This window comes from Dryobates pubescens, chromosome 34 (assembly GCF_014839835.1).
Source record: "Dryobates pubescens isolate bDryPub1 chromosome 34, bDryPub1.pri, whole genome shotgun sequence".
Lineage (NCBI taxonomy): Eukaryota > Metazoa > Chordata > Aves > Piciformes > Picidae > Dryobates > Dryobates pubescens.
The window spans coordinates 4,905,920-4,922,350 of NC_071645.1; the positions used below are offsets into that span (position 1 = coordinate 4,905,920).

General features: G+C 51.6%; 1 protein-coding gene across 5 annotated transcripts in view; it reads right to left on the bottom strand.

The window, feature by feature from the left end:
- ZBTB44 (zinc finger and BTB domain containing 44) overlaps positions 1-10,138 on the bottom strand; it is a 40,345-nt gene extending 30,207 nt beyond the window's left edge. For all 5 annotated transcript variants that reach the window (XM_054175970.1, XM_054175969.1, XM_054175968.1 and 2 more), the window contains exon 1: positions 9,844-10,138. The gene's annotated coding sequence lies outside the window, so the exon portion shown is untranslated. The remainder of the gene's footprint in view (positions 1-9,843) is intronic.
- Between the last annotated feature and the right edge of the window lie 6,293 nt (positions 10,139-16,431).

Here is a 16,431-nt window from a genome sequence, read left to right on the forward strand (position 1 = left end):
CAGCAGGTTTGCTGATGACACCAAGCTGTGTGGGGCAGCAGACAGTTGGAGGGAAGTCATGCCATCCAGAGGGACCTGGACAGGCTAGAGAGGTGGGCACAAGCCAACCTCAGGAGGTTCAACAAGACCAAGTGCAGGGTCCTGCAGCTGGGTGGAGGCAATCCCAGGCACAAATCCAGGCTGGGCAGGGACTGGCTGGAAAGCAGCCCTGAGGAGAGAGACTTGGGGGTGCTAGAGGAGAAGCTCACCAGGAGCTCTCAGTGTGCACTTGCAGCCCGGAAAGCCAACCAGATCCCGGGCTGCAGCAAGAGAAGTGTGGCCAGCAGGGCAAGGGAGGGGATTCTCCCCCTCTGCTCAGCTCTGGGGAGACCCCACCTGGAGTACTGCATCCAGTTCTGGAGCCCCTATTCCAAGAGGGATCTGGAGGTGCTGGAAGGTGTCCAGAGAAGGGCCATGAGGATGAGCAGAGGGCTGGAGCACCTCTCCTATGAGGACAGATTGAAGGAGTTGAGGCTGTTCAGTCTGGAGAAGAGAAGGCTCCCAGGTGACCTCATTGTGGCCTTCCAGTATCTGAAGGGGGCTACAAGAAGGCTGGGGAGGGACTGCTCAGGATCTCAGGTAGTGATAGGACTAGGGGGAATGGAATGAAGCTGGAGGTGGGGAGATTCAGGCTGGAGGTGAGGAGGAAGTTCTTCCCCATGAGAGTGGTGAAGCCCTGGAATGGGTTGTCCAGGGAGGTGGTTGGGGCCCCATCCCTGGAGGTGTGTAAGAGCAGGCTGGATGAGGCTCTGGCCAGCCTGATCTAGTGTGGGGTGTCCCTGCCCATGGCAGGGGGGTTGGAACTAGCTGATCCTTGTGGTCCCTTCCAACCCTGACTGATACTATGTGGTGGAGCACACCTGCCTGAACGCCTGGCAACGCTGACACGGGGTGGAGTTTGTTGCTGCAACGTTTAGCGCAGAAGGCTCGGCTGATTTGAAAACACAAGAGGTGTTTGGGTCTCTCAAAAGATAACATGATTAGAGGTGTTTGTACACATTTGCAGGAATCTGCCTGAATGAAAACAATCTGAGGAAGAAGAATAAGAAAACAAACAGAAAATGGGGCAGACAGCACCTGTGTTTACTGAAGCTTAAGGCTGGCAAACTGACTGGAGAATGCGAGAGAGGAAATGAGAACTTCATTAAAGTGTTTGACTAACATGCCACATGGAGTTAGGAGTGAAAAGGAGGAGATGAATAGCCAGGCTGCACCCAAGGAGCTGGCTGAAAAGAAGTAATTTATGTACTTGAAGTAACAGGTTAAAGAATTTACCTGTGAAGTGCCACTGGGACTTGTTGCAGCAACGAGCTTTGAGTGTTTCCCTAGAGACACTGGCTCCAAAAACGCTGATGAAAAGGTGAGGGTGTTTCGTCAGCACCACACATGGAAAAAAAGGCAAATGACTGAGAACTGGAGCCCTGGGAAGAACCAAAGCCATGGGAAACCCAGCAGTGTGAAATGAAACCTCTGGCATGATGCTAGGGAGCCAGTAACAGGCTGGAGCTCTAATCTGGGAGCTCATTAGTTAAGAGGGACTTTGGAGTGGGATCTCCACCCTCTTCAATTCAATTGAACAGCAAACTGCTAGGCCCACAGAACAACCAGGCTCTTAATACCTCATTTTTTGGTCATCTGCTTGTCAGTAGCTATTTCAACCTCATGCAAGCTTCTCAAGAGGGCTTTCTGGTGTGTTTTTCTGGGGGTGTGCTTTTCCTCTCTGTGTAGCTCTGTCCATAAAGTAAACTCTGCTTAAATCTTTCAGAGCATCTGTCTGCCCCAGCCATCCTTGCAGCTAAAAAAAACATGTAGCAGCTAGAAGTGAAAGGGCACACATTAAGTGCAGTGATCAGCAAGGCAGCTCTTAATCTCAGGATCTAATTAAAAGAAGAGATTACAACAATCAGGGCAGTACAGTAGTCCATGCTGTATGGAAATGGTTGAGTTGACGCCACTGACTGCTTTCATGCAAGGCCAGAAGATGTTTCTTGAAGTCATTTATATATAGAGGAAGAGAGATCTCATGGTCTCCAAAGGCTCTGTGCCTTTCCACCTAACTGGCTCCACCAAACTCCTTCAGCTGAACACTGAAGATCCAGTACCTGGAGTGGGCTGCAGAAAAGCTGGGGAGGGACTTTTCCCAAGGGCTTGCAGTGATAGGATGAGGGGCAATGGCTTTAAGATGGAAGAGGGGAGACTGAGACTGGAGATTAGGAAGAAATTCTTTACAGTGAGGGTGGGGAGACACTGGAATAGGTTGCCCAGGTAGTTTGGGGATGTCCCCTGCATGGAGGTGTTCAAGGGCAGGTTGGGTGAGGTTTTGAGCAGGCTGGTCTAGGGGAAGGTATCCCTACCCATGACAGGGCAGGTGGAACTAGATGATCTTTAAGGCCCTTTCCAACCCAAACCATTCTATGAATCTGCCTGGAGAGAATTTCATCCAGCACCTTTGCACCATTCCAGCAAAGAACTTCAGGAACACAGTCAGGTACAACAGTCTGGCTACTCTTTGCTCCTCACAACAAGCAAGCAACTCCACTCATTTTCACAGCCTGCATTTTGTTCCCCCCCCACCTCAAGTCTTGTTTTCCCCTCCTCACCACAGAGTCCTTCAAGTTTTGCTGTGACCATTTAAGTCTCAGCTCTGTCAGAGGACTGAATGCTACCAGTCACTAACTAACTTCAAAGTACCCAGATTTAACTTGTTGCCTTTTTGAAGCTGCAGTGCACAGCATAAACTTGATGTGCCCAATATAGCTTCTGCATGGTTGAATGAGCGAACCAGAGGCAGGCTGCCTTCCCCAGCCTCCAGCACTTTGAACTTTTCACTGCTGGAATCTTAGGTTGGTGCTCCACAGAACTGCAAATCCTCTGACAGTGCTTAAAAGTGAGGCTCATTTAACAATATGAGCAGCCAACTGCTAAAAGGTCTTCTTCTATTGAGTTACAGTTATGCTCCCAATAAAAATTAACGTGTGGACTTCAGCAGGCAGAGGGGATTGAGATGTTTCTCAACACATTCACTGCCCTGCCATTTCTGTTTTCCACCATGTGCTCTGAAAAAGCACATGACTGCACAATGAGCCAGCCAGCTGAACAGTGGTTTGCTCTGAAAGCACAACCTAGAGATGCTTGTGAGGAGGACAGCGAGGCTGGGGAGAGGCCTCGAGCACAAGCCCTGTGAGGAGAGGTTGAAGGTTGCTCAGCCTGGAGAAGAGGAGGCTCAGGGGAGACCTTATTGCTGTCTACAACTACCTGAAGGGAGGTTGTAGCCAGGTGGGGGTTGGTCTCTTCTCCCAGGCAAGCAGCACCAGAACAAGAGGACACAGACTCAAGCTGTGCCAGGGGAGGTTCAGGCTGGAAGTTAGGAAGAAATTCTTCATAGAGAGAGTGATTGCCCACTGGAATGTGCTGCCCAGGGAGGCGGTGGAGTCACCATCACTGGAGGTGTTTAGGAGAAGACTTGATGGGGTGCTTGGTGCCATGGTTTAGTTGATGAGATGGTGTTGGATGATGGGTTGGACTCCATGATCTTGAAGGTCTCTTCCAACCTGGTTTATTCTATTCTATCTCCCCTCACCCCCCTGCTATCACCCCCAAGCTGCACCTCCCACTGTATTGTGCACCAGGCTCTAATTTTTGTCACTGTCTCCTCATCTTCCAGAAACAAAGGCCTGTAACAGCATCTCACAATCACTAGGCCTGTGACAGCCAAATTTGGCTAAGTGCTAGTTGTCACCAGTTGGGCACAAAGCTTACCTGTCAACCCAGCTGCTGCTGGAAGGGCTCAGGTCGGCTACCACAAATCAGAGCTTTCCTTCCCTTATTTTTGTTTTATTATGTTTTTTAATCACAGATTAGCTACACCTTAATGAAATGCACATTAACCACTGGAAGGGGTGAAAAGGCAGATCCAGACAGCATGGACTGGGGCCAGCTAGTCAAGGTGTCACAGACACATAAACAAGCAGCCACCTTTCCAAAGGAAGCAGCTCTGAAGAATCCTGAACAAGTTTAAGCAGAGCAGGAATGTGCTTGTGTCATCACCCTTTGAGCTCTCTGTGTACCCTTTATTTTCCTAATGACTCACTGATGCAGATAAATGCCTAAAAGGAGTTCTTCTTGGCCCCCAAAATCTCAAAATCCTTCTGTTTACCCACAAGTCACGTTATCAGGTGAGCAGGAACTACTGAGGCTTCCTAACTCTCTGCCTTTGCACAGCCAAGCCTGGACTGGCAGAATCAGATCCATGGCTCAGGCTGGGGAAAAGGAGAGTTCTGAGGTTTTCAAGCCTTTAGCATCTTGACTAACACTGCACAGGAACTCCTTGGGGTAGCTCTTTCTTAGCAGGGACATTGATCCACTTAAACCCAAAACACTGAAAGAAAACTGCAGGAGCTGCCAGGCCTGAAGAGCTGCAACGCTGTGTAAATATCTGCCCAGGTGAGACCAGCTTGCCCCTTAACCCATCAGCTCTTCCCAAACCCACCCAATGATTTCCAGGCCTCTTGGGTCTCCTTCATTAATAGAACCATAGAAAGGTTTGGGTTGGAAGGGCCCTCCAAAGGTCATCTATTTCAATCCCTCTGCAATCAGCAGGGGCATCCTCCACTAGAGCAGGTTGCTCAGCGCCTGGCTGAGCTTAACCTTGAGTGTCTCCACAGATGGGACCTCAACTACATCCCTGGGCAACCTGTGTCAGTGGAAGGAAACCATGGCATCTTCATGCTTCCAAAAGGCTTAACTGTAGCAAGCACAATAATTTAGTGTTACCAAGTGCTCTTGGTAATAGCCAAATGCAAACTGCCATTCTCAGCTACCATCTGTAGCTAGATTTATAACCCAAGATTGTCTTCTCTGTAGCTCACTAAAATAGCTCTCACTACAACTTCTATGTTCATTTGTACTGCAAATATCACCTGTTACACACAAGAAGTGTTTGTAATGCTCTCACAGATGAGCTGCAAGTTGTCCCTTCATTAGAAAGGCCTCTGGATGCTCTGAGAAACCTGCCCCTTACTCAGCCTTGAGGAAAGCAAACAAATTATGTGGTCAGATCACCTCAAAACAATGCAGCAGAGTTCAAAGGGGATAAAGAAAGTGAGGATGAACAGCCTGAGGAGACAGATGCACTAAATAGCCTGAGAAAGGGGGGGGGGGGGAATGAAGAGAGAAAACTGAGAACAGAGAGATCTATAAAATTGCAAATGAGATGGTGACTGGAAAGAGAGGCTCGGTTCTTTCTCATACTACAAAACAACCAGGAGGCACTCAATGAAATTACCGTTTGTTGGGTGAAAAAACCCATAAATAATCCCAAATCCAGGAATTCTTTTGGCCCCAGCTGTGGGAGTCGTAGCACAGCACAGCGCAGAAGCTACAGCTCAAAGCTGTTCAAAGGGCCTGGGCACATCCCTAGGCAACAGGTCCACCAGGCACTGTCAAATACATCTGTCAGCACAAAGCCTCCAGCTCAGGCCACCTCCAAACCCTCCCTGCTGGGAGATGTGTGGAGGAATGATCAGTGTGCTCGCTGTCCACATCTGCTCTTCCTCTTTCCCCTAATGATTTACTTCTGGCCACTGTCACAGCCCACATGCTGAGCCCAACAGACATTTTGCAGTCCTTATTATCCCATCCTTCACATCCTCTGATAAACCTGTTCATGTGAAATAATTATTCCCTGGCTCGAAAGTGGAATACATTAAAGGCAGGCTATCCACAAATAATGCACAGTTTGAGTCACTTCCTTAACTTGATTAAATGGAATGTAAGGACTAAATGAAATGCTGAGCCTCTCCAATTCCTCTCCTTCCAATCTGCACAGAGGAATGCCATTTGATGGGGCTGGCAGTTCATCCCCCTTACCACCACCATTTCATTCAGGTGCGTCGCACAAAGCAGGGACCAGACATTTGTTTTCATCCGGTGACACCATTAGAAGAATCAATTTGATCTTCAAGGCAAGTTAAGGGTAATGGAGCCCTGTGTTTACTCAGCAATAAGCACACAACTATTTAATTAAATCTAGATGCACCTTTCAAAGCAGCAGCAGCAGCAGCAGCTGCAATGAGCCAGGCGTCTCAACTTCTTACACCAATCAATGGTTTCAGTTTGCTTTTCCCCCTGCCTCAGAGGGGCTGCACAACACAAAGGTGCTGCAGGCAGAGGCACATCTCCCACCCAGCTCTGCTCCTGCAACCTCACCCAAGGCTGGGGGTTTTTTCTCTTGCTGCAGGAACAAGCAGTTCTGTGGCTGCCCCTTTCCAGCCCCCCGCGATTCCAAGGCTGATGTCATCTTTCAGGCGACAGACTGTGAAGGAACGCGCTCTGCAGCCGGAGCATTGCATTTAGGAGTCAGCACTTGACACGTTGAAGCATTTGGAATTCCTGAAGTCTGGCTGTCTGCACAGTTGCATAATTTGAGCAGGGATAACCTACTTATAAGCGGGCAAGAGAGAAGAATGTCAACAGACAATCCCTGCTACGTCAAGGGACATCTCCTGCCTCGTCACGTGCGAGAGCATCGCTGCTGGCACGGCGCGACTGGCTTCTCCTTGAAGCTAGTGGGTAACCGTGCCTTCAAGGGGTGAGGTTACACCTAGCACCAGATCTGCTCACAGGAACACCCACACACCTTCTCCAAGCCCATTGAAAAAGGAGCTGACCAGATGTCACAGACAACGCCAGCAAAACACCAGAGGTGGAGCAACCAACACGAGCCCAAAGCACCCAAACCTTTCTCCCCGTCAGTCCCACGAGCACTGATCACCTCACTGCTCTGGCCACCCACAAGGAGGACACCAAAATGAAAAGCCTCCTTCAAGCAAGTCCCAGGATGCAACTGAAGAGAACGTTGGGAGGCTTGTTTAACTTCACACAGGATGGGGGAAGCTGTGTTTGCTTTTGATCCTCTCTGCAAACAGCTGACCAGACCCTCCTAACAGCAGACATTTGCTGCAGACACCACAGAAGGAAACCACCCCTTTTAAAAGTTGCCAGAGTTTATGATTAACCTCCTGTTGCAACAAACATGGCAAGGATTCAGTTTCACTCCCTGACTACTTCTCTTACGTACTGCAGAACAAATACATAAGGACACTCCTCCCCCCCCCCCCCCCCCCCCCCCCCCCCCCCCAGCACTCCAAACCTCCCGGTCACAAGAGGAATTCTCTCGCCCTGTCAACAAAACCAGCACCAAAACTTCAGTGTGGGAAAGGCAGCACGCTCCTCCCTCCTGACCAGTCAGCATCCACCTGGGGAAGCTAAAGCAGGGCTGGAAATTCCCTTCCTCTGGAAAGGGACCGCTTGGAGTGTTCACACCAATTAAAGTTTCGGATTAAACCCAGCTGTTTAAATAGAAGTAGTCCCCCGGGAGGGACACTTGCAGCATTGTAACTGCTCTCTGGTATAAACAGTTTTACATCAATGGAGGCATTTATACTGGCAGAGCTGTAAGCCAGCAGGTTAACACTTGTTCAGCCCCATCTCCTTAAATAGATGCACTTAAACCCAGGCAAGGTCTCCAGGTGCATGGCACCTCGGAGCTGCTTTAGATGCAGACGTCAAGCTGCTGTAAGAGGCCTCGACGGCAGAGGAAAAGCACAACACACTCAAAACCACCTAAAAACCTCCTGAATGCCAGTTTGGGACCCAAAAGCCATTCCCACAGGGTGTCACCACGCAGGGCCTGCAGGCATACCCCACGCATGACAAACAACACGTCAGCTCGTTGATGAAAACACGCAGCTAGGCACCAGGAATCACCTCAGGAGGTGAATTAGGTGACCTCCACCTCAGGAAAAACTCAGTGTACTGGGCAGCCAAAGGATTAACAAAATACAGGTGTAAAAAGGGGAAAAGGAAAAGCTTCCTGTCAGGCAGAAGCACAGGGAGAAAGCAGGAGTAAACACAACAGAGATATTCCTCACACGGCAATAGCAAACCAAGGACCCCATGTGAGGGAAATAATGAAAGCAAGAGACTTCTAGAAGCATTAGAATAGATCTTGGGCTGGCCAAATTATGTGTACAACTGCAAAAAGAGAGATTAAATGCAGTTTAAAGCAGTGGTTTCCAACGTGAGACCTGCACACACCTAGGAAGTACACAGACTGCTTCTTTTGGACTCTGGTGGACTCTCAGCAAAGCAAACTCAAAAGGCAGAGCAAAAACCAAGGTAGGCTTAACCTGACCGTATCAGCAGGCCACAGGAAGAAAAAGGGTTGAAAGTCTCAGTCATGAAAGATGTAACAGGCAGGAAGAAATAAGAAATGGGTAAGAAGAGGTGACCTCTGTGGCACGTGCAGCAAGGAAACACCACGGGCTGGGGGCAGGCACCGAGACAGCTGCCACTGGGCGTCTGTGGGAACATGCAAGAAATGAAAGGACAAAGAGTGAAAGCCTGCTCCCTGCCAAGGGGTAGGAGCAATGCCTGTCTGCCTCTCAAAAGCCACCAGTGAACTGCTGTCTGAGCCTGTCCTGAGGTGTGCAAACAAGCACAATGTGGCACGCACCAGCTTTTGGTGGGCAGGCAGTAGGCTAATCCTGGTCTGTGCATACAGAGATGTAGGAGGAAAGGCACTCAATCCTCATCAGCGGGCAGGAGATGAATGAGAGCTTGGGTGAAAGGTATCTGCATCTCTATTTGGGCAGGGAAAAAGCCTCACATTTTGCAGCTTTTGAGCTAGGAGAAAGCCTCCTGGGGTGCATTTAACAGGCCACGGTGGTCAAGCAGGGAGCTATTTCCCAGCAGACCTGCGTGTGGAACGAAGCGCAGCGGATCTGGGAAGGCTGTGGTACCCTCACCCTGTGTGTACGAAAGGAAGCGATAGGCTCTTGGCAAGCAAGAAGTAGACCAGACCCACCTTCCCTCCAGCATCTGCCAATGTTTATGTTTGCACCTAGGAAAATAACCCCGAATATATGGAAAGGGAGCAGAAAACCAGGCAGCAGCTCCTGGCAGATGAGCGCTACGCTATTCGCATCATGTGTGGCCATGGGTGCGAGCAGAGGCACGGCAGACCCTGGCAGATGGGCAGGGAAGAATAAGCAGAACGGGGTGTTGCATGGGGGGGAAAAAAACAACGCACCAAAAAACCACCACCAAAACCACCACAACAAAGGGCCAGCAAGCCTTGCCTAACAGCTACTGGGAATCCCGCTTTTCCTCCCATCAGCCCGCAGTGGAAAAGGGAGGCAGCAGGTATCCCGCTGGGATGCAGGAGACAACACAACTCTCCCCCTCCTCCTCTTCTCCTGCCTCGAAACTACACGTTTGCGTGTGCCCAGACAGCCGAGTGCACCCACGGGCTCCAACCGGCAACGCAGCTCCCTCGGGGTGCGCGTAAACATCGCGTACAACGGGCAGCACGACCCCAGGGGAGGGAAGCAAGGCAAACCTCTCCCCACGCCTCCACACTGGCCCGGGGAACCCACCCGGGGGACCCGGCCCCCCACAACGGGCTTCAGCCGGCATCGCAGCTCCCTCGGGATGCGCGTACAACGGGGAAGGAGGGCAACCCCCCCACCCCCGTCACAAACACAGCCCCGGAAACCCACCCGGGAGGCACGGGGGTGAGCCGGTCCCTCATGGGAGGGGGACACACGCTCAGCGGGGACGGGGGGCGGGGGGGGGAGAAGAAGGGGGACGGACCCGCGGGGTGCAGCACTCAAAGCCCTCCCCCAGGGTGGGCGCCCGCCCCTGAAGGGAAGGTGGGGGGGAAGCCAACGGCCCCACCGCCACCATACACACCCAGCCCCCTCCCAGCCTCAAGCGTCACCTCGGGCCGCGCTCTCCCGTTACCTGCGGTCGGTGGGGCCGGCTGGGCCCGGCGTGCGCGGGAGGCCGAGGGCCCCCCCCCTCTTATCTGGGACCGCGCCGGGGTCCTGTTTGGGCCATCACGGTGGACCGGGAGAAGGAAACGGCGGAGGATGATAATGATGATAATGATGGTGATGATGATGAGGCCGAGGAAGAGACCACCGCCACCTCCCCCTCAGGCAGAGGCAGAGAGGAGGGGGGGTGGGGGGGGCCGCGGGCGAGCCCCCCCGCGAGCGGCGTGCACGCGGCGGCGCGCGGGAGGGGCGTGGCGGAAGTGGCGGAAAAAAGACGGGGGGGGGGGAAGGGGGGAAACCGGGAAGGGGAAGGGGGAGGGGGGGAAATTCCCGGGTGTCCGAGCTCCCGCGCGCCGCGCCGCCCGGCCGGGCACTTTGTTTGTGTCCCACAATGCACCGCGGCGGGGGCGGGGCCCGCCGGCGGCGGCGGGAGGGGGGGAAACACACACAGACACAACCCGGGGTGTGCGCATGCGCACTGCGCAGCGGCGGGACCGGCCGAAACGGGCACCCCGCGGAGGGCAGCGCCCGCGATGGGGCGTTCCGGGGTGGGCACGGTCCTACCTGCCAGCCTCGCTCGGGATCGGTCTTCTTCAGCGTGGGTATTCCAACCCCGGTGCATGCGGCCGGAGCTCAGGGCCGTGCCACCGTGCATCTCGGCTCCCCCGGTGCTTCCGTGCATAGCCCGGGGCTCAGGGCCGTGCCACCGTGCATCTCGGCTCCCCCGGTGCTTCCGTGCATAGCCCGGGGCTCAGGGCCGTGCCACCGTGCATCTCGGCTCCCCCGGTGCTTCCGTGCATAGCCCGGGGCTCAGGGCCGTGCCACCGTGCATCCCGGCTCCCCCGGTGCTTCCGTGCATAGCCCGGGGCTCAGTGCCGTGCACACTGTGCATCCCAGCTCCCCCGGTGCTTCCGTGCATAGCCCGGGGCTCAGGGCCGTGCACACAGTGCATCCCAGCTCCCCCGGTGCTTCCGTGCATAGCCCGGGGCTCAGGGCCGTGCCACCGTGCATCCCGGCTCCCCCGGTGCTTCCGTGCATAGCCCGGGGCTCAGGGCCGTGCCACCGTGCATCCCGGCTCCCCCGGTGCTTCCGTGCGTAGCCCGGGGCTCAGGGCCGTGCACACTGTGCATCCCGGCTCCCCCGGTGCTTCCGTGCATAGCCCGGGGCTCAGGGCCGTGCCACCGTGCATCCCAGCTCCCCCGGTGCTTCCGTGCATAGCCCGGGGCTCAGGGCCGTGCACACTGTGCATCCCAGCTCCCCCGGTTCTTCCGTGCATAGCCCGGGGCTCAGGGCCGTGCCACCGTGCATCCCGGCTCCCCCGGTGCTTCCGTGCATAGCCCGGGGCTCAGGGCCGTGCACGCTGTGCATCCCAGCTCCCCGGGTGCTTCGGTGCATACACTAGCGGGACCCAGGATCGTGCGTATCGTGGATAACGTGCATCCCAACCACGCCGGTGGTCCGGTGCATGGACAACGGTGATCAGCAAGATGCACACCGTGCATCCCAATCCTCCTGGTGCTCCGGTGCATACACCCCTGGGATTTAAAATCCCTCCCTCGGCGATCCGGTGCATACCCCGGAGCTCAGGACCATACGCACCGTGCATCCCAATCCACCCAGTGCTCCGGCGCATGGACCCCCGGGGCCCTCCCGGCCAACACCGTGCACATTATGCATCCTAGGTGACTCTTCCTGCACAGCCTTCCTTCCTCTTGCCTCCCTGACCTTGCACTTCCAGAGAGAAAACCTCTTTGCTCACACCCTCGAAGGCTCGCTACCTTCTCCTTATTTTATCGTCCATGTGCAGGAGCTGCCTCCTCTCCATCCTCCTGCCTGTAGTGGTCTCCAGGGTTCGGTTAATTTGCTGTAGCTCAATCCTGCTGACTCTTCTCTTTGGCAACCCCTGTTTTGCTGTTTTATTTTCTCCTGGCATCGGTAGCCTCCAGACCTAGAAGCACTTTGTCTGGTCCTCAGCAAGTGCAGTCCCATGGGTTATCAGGAGAGGACGTCGGAGAAGGTAATTTAGGAGAGGAGCTGCCCTGAATCACAACATCACATTTGAAATGCCATTGCCCAGGAGCTCTAGCAACCAGACCAGGATTTGACTGGTATCTGTGTGGAGAAAGGCAGACAGGGAAGAGCAGAGGGGTTGTAAGACCAGGATGGATGAGCTGAGCAGAGAGTAAAGGCAGAAAAGGGACATCACAGAATCTCAGCACCATTTTGGTTAGAAAAGACAAACCTTTCAGATCAGCGTGTCCAATCACTATCTAATTCTACCAAGTGTGGTGCTAATTACTGCCCTGAGGCATGTCAGGAGGAACATTTCCATCCAGATTCATGGCTGGAGCACCAGATGCTGGTGAGATCTTGTTGGTTGTTTCTGTTCTGGGATAATAAATTCAGCCCAGAGCTGTGGAGGGTGTTTTACGAGCTAAGCTTACAGAGCTTGGCTTGTGAAGTGTAGCAAAAATGAGGCTGGAAGAGGGTACAGGTCCTGTCTACAAAGACATGGGAGGTATGAAGCAAGGGGAGAGGAAAGGTGGTAAATCAAAGAACACCACTAGTGCAAGGACAAGGGGGAGCAACTATCCAGCAATAACAAGCTGGAGATCAGGAGAGCTTGAAGGGAGGAGGTTTAGGAACAAAGGAGCAAACCACCATTTCGACATGTGCCTGGTGGTGTTCACCCATGAAGGAACAAGCCTGTGGCATCCTACACCCTCTGGAGTGCCTTATAAGAAGAAATACACTGATAAAACATAATTACCTCTGACTGGGGGGCAGCAGAGTGCTGCTAAGGATTGACCTTAATGATTTCCTTTTATGAGGCTAGAGAAAAGTATCTCTTTACCCACAGGTCCCCATTGTCTCTAGGGTACCATTGTGGATACAGTGGCAGGATGACTCCCAGAAGGGTTTTTTTTCCCCTTATCCTACTGTTCTATCCTCCCCCCCCCCCCCTTTCTTTTTTTTAAGTTAAATGATGAAGGTAAAGCAGCTATGATTAATTAAGGGCTTTCTCCTACCCACTAATATGCCCCAAACCTTTGGCATTGCTTGAAATTCCAATTATCCAACTCCAGCCCAGCAACGATAACAAAACCGCTCGAAAGGAAGGTGGGGGGGAAAAGCCAGGGCAAGCTACTGCCTTAATGAGCTGAAGCCCAGGACCTGGCTGTATGAGTGCCAGGAGAAGTCATCGAAAATGAATGTCACACCTGGTTATAAATAGGGTGGCATGTGTTGCTGTGCCCATTAACAGAGTGACACGTCCCACAGCGATGGCTTAACCCTTTCCCCTGCCCTCCCATGGCTGCCTCATTTCCTAGCTCCATCAATTGGCTGGAAACCCCCAGTGGAGAGAAAATAAATCTGTTCATTATCAGGCTCTGCATTCACCCAGGCTGTTTCCTTGACCATGGCAGAGGGGAGGTTGGAGCTAGGTGATCTTTAAGGTCCCTTCCAACCCAAACTATTCTAGGAATTTATGATTCTGTGGTTCTAGGATTCGATGTTTAGCAGCTCAGCCTCTTGGTCCCATGCTAAGAGATCCAGATTACCTTGTGATGAGCCCATGATTATTCCAATGGGATAGCTCCAAAGTCTTCATTGCTCTACACCATATTTCAGCCACCCTGTGCTTGAGGACATCACAGAGAGAGAGAGAGAGAGAGAGCATCAAGTTCCTGTTATCTTTGGTTATTATATAGTTAAGTGAAGGAGGCAGCATCCAGGAAGGCTGGAGAGGGGCTTTTCATGAGGGTGTCTAGCAACAGGACAAGGGGGAATGGTTTTAAGCTGAGGGAGAGTAGAGTTAGACTGGATCTTAGGAAGAAGTTCTTCAGTGCAAGGGTGGTGAGACTCTGGAATAGGTTGCCCAAGGAAGTCGTGGATGCCTCCTCGCTGGGGGTGTTCAGAGCCAGGCTGGATGAGGCTTTGGGCAGCCAAATCTAGTTGAGAGGTGTCCCTGCCCATGGAAGAGAGGTTGGAGTAGGTGATCTCTGAGGTCCCTTCCAAACTAAGCCATTATCTGATTTTAGCCTATTTTGGCTCCTGATAAACTGCAGAATTCTCTCACAATCTATAGGTTTTTATTTAAAGAGAGGAGCTTGGTGCTCCTAAGCAATCTGCAAAACAGAGACCATAGAATAATAGAATTGTTTGGGTTGGAAAAGACCTCTAAGACCATCGAGCCCAACCACTAACCCAACACCCCCACAGTGATCCAGAATTTCTGGGGAGTAATCTCTGCTCCTTGGGTTTTTGCCTGTTCTGTCCTCTAATGTTGTGGTTTCAGCATCTGAAAATTGAATTAGCCATTCATTTATAGCTATGAAAACTGGAGATTTAAAGTAGTGCTCTGGGGATGGGGATTAAAAACATATTGCATAGCCTGAGAGAAGGGCAAACAGAGAGACACAAAAAGGTAAGAGGCAGGAAATCCTTTATTGAAGGGGTGAAGAAGGCAGAGTCACAGACTGGTTTCAGAATTAAGAACAAATACAAACAAAAAGCTAAAACCCCCCAAAAAAATACATTTCCCCCCTCCTCCCCTCATACAATGAAAGTCCAAAGCTTAATTTGGGTCGGGTTTGTTATGCTTACACAGCTCAGTTGGCAACTGCAGCCTGGTTTGGGGAGGGGTACCAGGAACAGGGGGGAGACACCAGTCACAAACCAGAGTGGTTAAAGGACGAGCAGAGACATCCCTTTTTGGAGTGGGGATGTGGGAGCAGCATGTTAAAACACAGTTTTGGTTTGGTTTCTTAACTTATTATTTCTTCTTTCTTTCTTCCTGACCTTTTCTTTTCCTCCCCCTCTCCTTTCCAGTCAGCTACTGTACAAAAGCAAACAGAAATCTGTAATAAATACCTAACACAAGAGGCTCAGTACATTGCTACAATCCTTCACTGAAGGGAAACATATACATATATTTATATATATATATATACACACACAGAGATATATCCTAGATATATAACCTCTTAAATCAGCATAAAGGCTACGTGGTTCTACAGGAAGGCTAGAGCAGGAATCCCACTGACCAGCACCCAGGCCCCACACCTCACCCCAGCCTTGCCATCCTCCTGATGCTGGAAAAGCAGCCCGTGGCAGGGAGGTTTTGCATATAGGAAGGGAAGCTTTGCATCTAGGAAAGGAGGTTTAGCATCTAGGAAGGGTTTGTTTAGGGAGTTTTGCACCTAGGGAAAGGGAGTTTTGCACCTAGGAAGGGTCTCTTTGGGGGCTTTTTGCACCTAGGAAGGGTCTCTTTGGGGGCTTTTTGCACCTAGGGAAAGGAAGGTTTTGCACCTAGGGAAAGGAAGGTTTTGCATGTGGGAAGGGAGTTTTTGCACCTAGGAAGGGTCTCCTTGGGGGCTTTTTGCACCTAGGGAAAGGAAGGTTTTGCACCTAGGGAAGGGAGTTTTTTGACCTAGGAAGGGAAGTTTTGCACCTAGGAAGGGAAGTTTTGCACCTAGGAAGGGTTTATCTGGGGGCTTTTTTGCACCTAGGAAAAGAAGTTTTGCTTCTAGGAAGGGAGTTTCTGCATCTGGGATTGGAGGTTTTGCATCTAGGAAGGATTTCTTTGGGGGCTTTTTTCACCTAGGAAAAGAAGTTCTGTATCTAGGAAGGGAGGCTCTGCATCTAGGAAGGGGGTTTTTTATATGTAAGAAAGGAATTTTTGCATTTAGGAAGGGGTCTTTGCATCTGGAAAGGGAGGTTTTGCAATTAGAAAGGGAAACTTTGCACCTAGGAAGGGAAGGTTTGCATCTAGAAAGGAAGTTATGCATGTGGGAAGGGATCTTTTGCCTCCAGGAAAGGAGGTTTTGCCTCTAGGAAGGGAAGCTTTGCCTCCAGGAAAGGAGGTTTTGCATCTAGGAAGGGTTTGTTTGGTTTGGGGTGGGGTTTTTTTTTTTCACCTAGGAAAGGAAGTTTTGTATCTAGGAAGGGAAGCTTTGCATCTTGGAAGGGGTTTCTGCATCGTTCTGCATTGGAGCTTTTGCATTTAGGAAGCTGGGTTTTTTTCATTGAAGAAAGGAGCTCTTCCATCTGGGAAGGAAGATCTTGCATCTGGGAAGGGAAGCTTGAACTTAGGAAGCATTTTTGCATCCAGGAAGGGAAGCTTGAACCTAGGAAGCATTTTTGCATCCAGGAAGGGAAGCTTGAACCTAGGAAGCATTTTTGCATCCAGGAAGGGAGTTTTTGCATCTAGGAAGGAAAGGTTGAACCTAGGAAGCATTTTTGCATCGAGGAAGGGAAGCTTGAACCTAGGAAGCATTTTTGCATCCAGGAAGGGAAGCTTGAACCTAGGAAGCATTTTTGCATCCAGGAAGGGAAGCTTGAACCTAGGAAGCATTTTTGCATCCAGGAAGGGAAGCTTGAACCTAGGAAGCATTTTTGCATCCAGGAAGGGAGTTTTTGCATCTAGGAAGGAAAGCTTGAACCTAGGAAGCATTTTTGCATCCAGAAAGGGAGTTTTTGCATCTAGGAAGTGAAGCTTGAACATAGGAAGCATTTTTGCATCCAGGAAGGGAGTTTTTGCATCTAGGAAGTG